This window comes from Diadema antillarum, unplaced genomic scaffold (genome assembly GCF_040938485.1).
Source record: "Diadema antillarum isolate AM-2024a unplaced genomic scaffold, OU_Dant_1.0 scf00000000, whole genome shotgun sequence".
Classification (NCBI taxonomy): Eukaryota; Metazoa; Echinodermata; class Echinoidea; order Diadematoida; family Diadematidae; genus Diadema; species Diadema antillarum.
In genome coordinates, this window is record NW_027270889.1 from 401,526 (window position 1) to 411,929 (window position 10,404).

Below are 10,404 nucleotides of genomic sequence, written 5' to 3' on the forward strand. Positions count from 1 at the left end.
GGAGAGAATACGCTCAAGGATTGGAAATTCGGAGCTTTCGAGAAAATAAACTGTGCAACCTCTACTTTTGTTATATAAAAAAAAGTCATTTGAACAAGTTGCGATGAACCGCACTTCTATTTGAATTCTAATGGGGCCATTATAAGGTTACAAGACACTTTGTTTCTGATAATTCACTCTTGTGAACACACTTGTGAATATGTAAAGAAATAAAACAACCCAAACAAAAAACAATGCAGATATTGGTCTGAATAGTATTTTCTAATGTGTGTATTTTAAGGATTTACTTGGTATGATAGCTGCAATGAAAGAGTAGTACAGCACGGGTTTCAATGTATATGTATTAGATGTATACATATATATTTGTGTACATGTACTAGGTGTTTCAAAAAACATTTCCCACTTTTGATTCTTAATAATTCATAAACTATATATCAGATAACACTGTCATTGATATGAGTAATAGCTGAATAGTGTACAATTTGGTTGAAGGTGGTTTGAATATGAAAACATAAATCAGTTTCATGAAATCCATGATTAATTTCACAGTTAGGTTCCAGATTTTGCTCTATTTTCAACCCTCTGTACAAAATTTCACTTTGCACAGGGGTCAATGGGTGTGTATGGGAGTGTGTGGTTAACACCCTGACAATGGTCCTAAACAATGGTTAGGGTTTGAATGCTTCATTATTTATTCATGAGAAATTCCACTATCACAACTAGTCTTTATTCAGCCTCTGGCAGTATCTGTGTAAAGTCAAACGCCTGCAGATACTGTCGTTGGGTCTCGATAGGTGCTCTCCCTACTTCTGAAAAACGAAATTACAATGAATACCTTCTGTTCTATCGTAAACATGGTGACAGGAAGCAAAGAAAATCAATTAGAGTATACACTTGTGTAAATGGAGCCTTAAATAAATCTACTGTGAAACATATCGCCCCAATGATAAATGCTGCTGAACTCTTTATCAAAAATGATTTCTTTTTATCAAAAAGCGAAAAATTTGTCTGACTATTTAATTAGTAGACAGTTGTATTAAAATGAGGAACTTTAGATCATTCATGCTTATTTATATCCCAAATTTAGTGATATGTGAAGCAAAAATTGAAAATGATTGCCAGCTGGAACGGAATGTGGTGTTTGGAAGCACATGGAAACATGTGCTTACTTTTTCCATGTGCATGCAGTTTACCCTTTACCGTGCATGAATCCAGACTAGCAGTGCCCTGGGCAATCCACATGAATTATTGATTAAGCATTCATGTGCCAGGGAGCACGAGACTGACGCCTAGTCAACAGGTGGTTCAGGCATGTCTATTGTTCAGGGCCATTGTCGGCACACACTCACATACACATCATTGGTTCCTGTGCAAAGTTCATTTTTGTACAGAGGGTTAAAATTTGATCAAAATCTGAAACCTTACTTCAAAATCAATCTTAGATTTAATGAAACTTATTTATGCTTTCACATTTAAATTACCTTCAACCAAATTGTACACTATTCAGCTATTATTTATATCAATGACAGTTTTATCGAATGAATAGTTTTTGAGCTATCAATGATCAAAAGTGGGAAATGTTTTTTGAAACACCTAGTATATATATATGTATTATATGTATGCATATATATTTATATCTGTGTGTGTGTGTGTGTGTGTGTGTGTGTTTGTGCGTGCGTGCTGAAGTAGGCGCAGAGTATTAGTGTATAATCGGCAGATATGCGGACGCTCCAGGATAGAAGCAACATAGACAAAGATGCGAGCCTGGCTACTTTCAAAATGCATCGTGGTCCCAGGCTTGAAAAGCTGTTATAAGATTTTATTTATGTGTGAAATATATATATATATATATATATATATATATATATATATACATATGCAGTTGAAAGAAATTGGACTGAGGCGGGACGTTGCTCTCGATCTTAGTCTCCCTTTTATTTGTCAAGCTTTCGGCCCGTCATTGGGCCTTCGTCAGGACCTACCAACAGAACGATTATTATATGAATAACCTGATGTGTCATATAATATATAATGCAATTTCACATATTACCAATCTTCTAAATCATTTCCTTTATATACACAAATCAATCATTCAATTCAATACAAATATCCAATCTAACCTCAAATAATCATCAGAATAACACCATATGTCCAAAAAATATATAAATACATTCTTATATCATAATGCTGCCATATAATAATCATATTGTCTTATAATCCTTAGCATGATGATCACAAACAGAATCATTATACTTATATATCATATTCATATGTCTATTTGCATTGCGTATATGTATACATCCGCATACGCACACATAAATAAATTCTCATATCATTATGCTGCCATATAATAATCATATTGTCTTATAATTCTTAGCATGATGATCACAAACAGAATCATTATACATATATATCATATTCATATGTCTATTTGTCTATTTGCATTGCGTATATGTATACAACAATGCGGCACCACTACGTTCGGGACCCAGGGAATTATTTCTCACATTATATATACATATATTATATATATATATATATATATATATATATATATATATATATATATAAAACACATATATGATATGATACATATAGGCCTACATAATGAGATATAAGGTAAGATATAACGGTGCATAGCTTTGAATAATGATTGTTCCTCTTACTCCTATACTTTGCGTGAGTGTATCTCTTAAGTTGTTTTCGGGTCACTTCAAAGGGCAATGTTTTGTCCGATGGTGACTCATTCGTAAATGCAAAGCTGTGTTGAGACAAACTGAATAGGTGAAACTGTGAAATTACTGCGCGACTATTATCTCCATTCGCCTTGCTATGATGGTTATGATAGTGTAGATGTAATAATATATATATATATATACATTGTATACTGTGTTCCCAGACTTACGAAGTCTTCCACACGTTAAAGATGTTAGACTCACGCTTAAGGGATCTGCTTCATGCTCACACAGATAACCAGCCTCTTTTCACTCCTCACAGTGAGGAACCAAACACACACACACGCACACACACAAAGCCCTTGATTTCATGTCACCAATAAGCCACAGTTTGAGCATGTAGTAGGCCAGTAGCTTCATTGTTTGAGGCATGATTTGTTTATATCACAATAAGAAAAAAAAAAAACTATTGAATTCAATACACCCCATCACACTTTTCGCAGTTTTAAAATGCTTTTATCACTAAGCCAAAATATTGAATAAAATCTTTGTGTACCAGCTTTGGTAGGGGGTGGGGGTGATTCCAGAAGCCCATAACTGCATATTTTAGATCCCAGCTTGCCATCTTTGAAATAATGTCTCCATTCCAGACGTGTTTTAGAGATTATAGCTAAGCAAAATTCCAGAATACATGAATAGCTGGTTTCTGTAAGCGTCGTCAGACTGGCGTTGACTTGCCGTAGATGGGGTAATGGCAGACGGATAAGTGGTAAGAATAACCTGACTCCTGACTCTCCTGACGAGGGTTTGCCGGACCCGGCGCGGCGGTCATAGAATTGGCATTTTCTTGAAGATTATTTGGCAGTGCTTCATATGTGTAATTGACATACAGTATGGTGATCATGGCTTTCTTCCGTTTCTGTTTTTAAAGGTCCTGTTTGATATTGGAACTCTCATACAATAAGCCAATTCGTAGTTCTACATTGCGCATGAGCAGAAAAAGGTCGTTTGTACCAAAACGCATGAGAGTTTTTTAAATTCACGGAGATAAGCATCTGTCATATAATGATTATTTATGCAATCATTGTACATGATACTTGCCATTACATCCACCTGACTGCAAACTTGGTATTTGGCAATACGAATATTAACATGTTTTAATGCATTCAATACAAAACAGAGAAATGGATGCTTCCCCTGAAGGTTGTTTGACGAAACTGGTCACCTGGTGTCGCTATGCGAGATCATTTTTTTTTTTGACATGAATTCCATAAATTGTTACGCCAGGCAAACTTACCGGTACGCATTATGTTGCTTTGAATATGAGAGAAGCGCATAGCCAACTAAAAATATAGAAAGGTCATTTACGAACTGGCTTATTACTGTTGATTTATAGTTTATTTTGTCCGAAAGACCAGTCCGAAAGACGCGTATCCACGTCTTACTGAGGAGGACTTTTGAAATCATCTTCCTCAGTCTCAATCTCTTCTGAGTCTGTCAGTGAGAATGGATCCTTTCCACGAGCCTCCAGTATACAACAAGCGCATAATGAAGTGGGTGGTGTGAAGAATAGAGCATTATCCTCTCGGATCTCAAGACTGCCAATTGCGCCATCTACGGCGAATCAACGCCACTCTGACATGGCCCGCAGCTGCAGTTGCAAAAACCATTCAGTAGGCGAATACTCGTATTAAAATCAAACTCACATTGTGAACTATAAAGGAACTCCGCTTCTAATACGGGTTTACAAATCAGATGAACTTCTTCTACTCCTATATTCCAAGTGGCCCAGAGATGCCTAGAGCGGTTAAAAGACATTTGCTCCTACCGGTCTCATTTCCTCTGAGGACCTTGGGTCAGGGTTAAGGTTGTGATAGGGTTTTAGGTTTAGTTTGATGTGAGGATTAGGATTAGGGTGAAGGTTGTGTTTGTGGGTAGAATAACATTTGGCTTAGCGTACAGATATTTCATGGAAGCCATTGTCGGAGCAAATGTCGTGGAACCGTTCAGAGGAAATACCCCCTCCCCTCAAGTTTAAGGCAGCTTTTTGTGTCCGCAGTGCTTTGTGACTGACAACGGAGATTAATGCTTTACCATCACGTGCTAAAATTTTATGTTTGGCACACCACACATACATTGTAACTACACGTCTGACCCCTCGCCCGTTAATGCAGCACTTCATATGCCCCATTCTGTCGAGTGATGTTATTTTGTTGTAATCTCTGTGACCGACATCGGAGATGGACTTTTGTACCAAGTGCAAAGTAAATATTGGTATCCCGTGAATTGTGTGTGTGTGTGAGTCTGTGTGTGTGTGTGTGTGTGCGTGAGTGTGTGTGTTTGTTTGTGTGTGTGTGTGTGTGTGTGTGTGTGTGTGTGTGTGTGTGTATGTGTGTGTGTCTTGGGTTTTTTTTTTTTTAGGGGGGTTGTTGTTGTTGGCACACCACACACAGCTGACAAGTCTGTGCACACGTAGAGATCGACGAAGATCGCACAGTCTGCAAAATGCATTGTTTCCAAGAACTGGCCGTGTGAAAAGAAAGAAAGAAAAGAAAATACCGCACACAACATTATTTCACACGTTTCTCTAAACGCTACAGGTGTGTTTATATTATCGGGCGCAAAACGTTTAGCCCCGTACGCAGACGAGAGATTTCCGTTTCCGTTAACCAAACTGAGATCAAATTAAAGGAATCAATTTACAGTGACTATCAGTAATCGAAACCAGTAAAACCGTAGATGCAGATAGATACAGGTTTGCAAAATGTTGTGAAGTTGACAGTATGTTAAAAAGGTAAACCATACCAAAAAGGAAGCACAATAATAATAACAAATTACAAAAATAGAAGTGTATAAACTATCATTATTTTGTATCTAGTCATCATAGAAACCTCATACAAGGCAAGAATGCAGTTGTTAAGCTATCGATAGAAATCGCTAATCTGCGATATGGATAGAAATTGTTTTTCATTGTTTTTATAACATTTTGTGTACATAATTATATTTATAGGAGATGATGACATAATAAAGTTGTTGGCTGCCCCATCGTTAACGTTAACGTTAGTGTAGTTAACGACACTAGTGTCATTGAAGAAATAGTCATTATTCTCCCTTTGGTACTGTGTACTAGGGTCGGCAAACGACCATAGCTCCACGTTTCAAACTTTACACATCACGTAGTCTAATGTTTGCACCAGGCTCAATATCACAAGTTCATTACTTCAATTTGCACTAGTGCCTATTGCAAAGAGCCTCACAGCATGCTACATTATTAGTAAACAATGCAAGGGGCGGAGCGCAGAGCTCGTGTGGATACAAACGTGTATGGGGGGGGGGGGGGGGATAGTCCTACGCTTGGCACTGCGCGACTGAAGTGGCTTATAAATATGCATTTTCCCCACAGGTCCTTGAACCGTTTAGGCCATGGGGTGAGCTGGTTTTTTCGCTTGTTTCGTTCCGACAACTGCGGCACTAAAATTTCTCCACAGCTACGTGTAAACAAATGACCAAAAAGGCTACAGGAAAAAGTTCGACACAAACCCTCCTGCAGTATTTTGGTAATTTAGGGGGAAACAGTGAACTTTTTTGTCACTGAGGAGCTGAATATGTACACTTTGCCGTGTACGATATTCATTCGCGAACGATCATGTGATGTATGTTATCCAATCCGAATCGAGAATTATTGTTTACGAGTCAAAATGGCCGCCCCCTGTGAGCCTGTCGACGCGTCTACGTCGTCTGCTCAGCCGAAACTTATTATGCGTTATTATGCATGTAACATCGATAAAGTTTGAAAATTTCACGGCTATGACAAACCTAAGATAGACGAAACCTATTTTGTGTGCCAAAGAGTGGATCAAATTGAGTGGGGGAGACCGTGAAATCGCAGACCAGAACGAAGTGATTCAGCTGCTCAGGGGGACTGACTGCAACCTACGTAGTCAGGTAGTAGGATAATTTACAGGTTAGTTTACGTGCGTACAGTCGAGTCGTAGCAGTCGACACTGCAGTGCAGTCTCACTCATAATGTTAATGACCACGATGACTACAAGTACAATTGTACAACGTTTAATAGCTATGTTATGAACGTTGCTTGTGTATGTTATAATGGGCGCTAATGCAGTAGCTTAGCCGTTAGCGTACTGTCTGTTACTTAGATAAATTATCTTGAATTTCACCTTGGCATGGCATAGCGCCGTTATAAAATGTCGCCTAGATGTAATTTTACATGTTGTTCTATGTACAGCCCAGGTTAGGTTGATGTAGCTGATCGGTGATATTGTTTTGTAAAAGTCTTGACACACAGGACTGGATTGAAAAAGGTCTAAACTGCATGTAAATTTATATTTTCATAATCATGGCCATGGAGTATTAATATTAAAAATCCATCCTGTTTCTCTCGCCCCGAAATTGGCAAATCCTCCCTCAAAACACGCATTTAGCATCTCTGTGTGGGGGCGCTGTGGCATAGTGGATAAGACTCCCAACTCCCAAACGGAGGACCGTGAGTTCGAATCCCGCCCAGTGCTTGCATCCTTGGACAAGATGTTTTTACCCACAATGTCCCTCTCGACCCAGGTGTAAAATGGGTACCTGGCAACGCTAGGGTAATAATAATAGCAGGGCCCTCTGGTAGAGCAGTGGCAACACTGAAGAGGCTACCCTGGGTAAATAAGACCTTATTATTATTATTATTATTATTATTATTATTATTATTAAATTAACTTATTAATATTTGATATAAATAGATCTCTAAAAGACCAACAATGACAATAACATAATTGCAACAATTAAACTCCCTAAAACATATGATTACCATTATGTTGTGCCAAACTATAAAGCAGTGGGTGGTGGTGATAGTGAAAGGCCAAGGATTACTAGTATTAATGGTGATAAGGCAGTTGTATTCATAATTATGATAATTGATATTGCATGTGATCAGGTGCTGAAAGCTGTAGATGTAATTTAAAATCAGTAATTGCACTGCAAGTACAAGTTGAAGTAGTTGATGATGACAATGATCATGAGGTGTTCATGATTACCTGGCATAGTACTAGGGCCTGTGTATTGGTAATTACAAGATTCAAATATTGGCAGTCAATAGTCTACCATACATTTAATGATATATTGAGTGTAATGTTCAACCCCTCCCTCTAGCATTTAGCCTTTTTCCCCCTAACAAAATCCAACGGCTAATCATTGCTGTTCATTTCTCCATTGTATTAAATAGGATTCCATGAAACGTGCTACAAGAGGTTTATAGATAGCAAACGCCTGAATCTCGCTAGGAAACGAAAGCTGAAGGAGGAGCCTGGTCCGTCAGCAGGAGCATCTGTTTCCTCCCCTAAGACGCTCACATCAAGATCAAGATTTTCTTCTGGAAGCTCTTCAGTTTCTGCTGTGTTGCCTGTGAAATGCATCATTTGCAACAGAGTCAACCTGCTCATTACTTGCCAAGGGAAATAGGTTAATATGATTGATATTGAAGCATGAAAACATTGTCATGTTACTATAAGTTGTCCTTGATAAAATGGAGCAATATATAGGCCTATACACCACTGAAACATTCACACACATACACAAAGAACTTCAGTGCAAAGTTCAGAAACAACAGAATGTACTGTATATGCACCAATGCTTTGGTCAATGTGATTGATATTCAAGAATTGACATCTTACCAAAGTTGTGCATGATAAAATATCTTTGTAATACAGATTGCTTCCTGTATTTTGAATGCCAATGTTTATGCAACATGTTTTGACTCCTTGCCTCAGTATGTGATTGTTCGCCCTTTAGCAAACATTTCTGCCCACTATTATGATTTGATTAGGGTTGAATTATTCTAAGAACAAAGATGTTTTCCTAAGTGTGTTTTTTTTTTTCATAAAACTGAATGACTGCGATTAAAATTTGTTTCTCCCACTCTGGGGAAAAAAATATGTAACTATTATTAATACTGAAACAGAATGTTCATGTAGAAAGGTCAGTACAATGTAGGTGTGAGTACAAAATCAGTTTGCTAAAACTAATACACACCAGCCAAATGAAAATTGTGCATAAGTTGAGTCAGGTTTGCACAGATCCTCTGATATTGGATGTTAATTGCAATGTTATCATAATTTGTAATGCCAAACCTGTTTTATTCTCTCCAAGATTTTCAGGTACACATTGCCTCCAATGCAGAATCCAACAGTTTTCACTCATGAATGGGTAAACTATAATTTTGCCTTTATTTTACATATTGGCATTTTTCAAAACTTTTACACCCTTTCAAGGATATTTGGACCATGGAATGTTCCAGGAAATTTATTAAAACTAGAAAATTTGACTAATGATTATCATTTTGAGCTATCTTACATGAAAGGAGGTAGTGTCCCACCATGTTGTAACCTAATGATAGCAATGAAAACTTCAGGAAATTTTATGAAGATTAAATTTTCTAGTGCTAAAGTAATGTATAATATTTCATGAACAACGTGATTGCTATGTGATCTAAGTATATTAAAGCTTCTTAAGAAGAAGAAGAAGAAAAGAAAAACATGTTTACTGATAAACAATATGATCTGTTTAATAGTAATGTCTCATGTGTGTCAATGAGTTTGTATGTGTGCGTGTGAGTGTATACAATATGTCAGCGTTTTTATGCACCTGTGTATGTGTAATGCACTGATCAGTACATGTATTATATCATTGTGTGTGTTCATGTTTATGATAATCTTTTTTATGATGCTGATGTGATAAATGGCCAAGGCATGAAGAATAATATTTTAATACACTTGGGTATATTGAATCTTCATAACTATGTGTGTGCGTATGTGTGTGTGCATGTGACGGTGTGTGTGTGTGTGTGTGTGTGTACAATAAGATTCTCCCACATGCACGCGGACACACACACAAACAAACACAATGATTTTTTTTTTTGCCTTGAATGATTAGTCATTTGATTAATAACATGTCTTTGAACAGAATATAAGGCATTTGCCTTGACCTCTGACGGTCAGTCAGTGCTCTCTCTCATATGGTCTTGAACCACTTTGCTCTTGTCCTCCTTTGCATAGCCAGCATCAGGAAAAGCTGAAACATGAGATATAATGCAACTATTAAACCAAATCTTCACTTTTTTTTTCTAGGTATATGGCTAAAAGCAGTGCTTTACAAATGTGTATATGCATTTCAGCTTAGAAACACTATGGGAACTATACTGCGGCTAGCAGCCCCATACGCATATCTGTGGCTAGCAGCCCCATACGCATAACTGCGGCCAGCAGCCCCATACGCATAGCGTCATGGGGCTGTGAACTGTAGCATACAGGATCATGACGGATATTTTATCGCGGACAAATATCAACTTAAAATCGGGAAAAAATCTTCAATTTGAAGACTTATTAATAAATTTGAAGTATTGATAACAGAGTTCGTGCAAGGTTTGCTTCTGCAAATAGTTCCTTTCTGTTCAAATTGATGACTAAATGTGACTCGGTCGAGAGGAAACTGGGAGAGCTACACTGAATTGACGGCCAGCGCATGCACATACAGACATCTAATATCTAGTCGATGGATACGAAATTTGTGCGCAGTGATGTGTGCGCCTGCGCTGACCGTCAATTCAGCGTAGCTCTCCCAGATTCCTCTCGACCTAGTCATATTAAGTCATCAAATCGAACAGAAAATGACTATATGTAGAACCAAACCTTGCACGAACCCTGTTGTCAATACTTCAACCTTACTT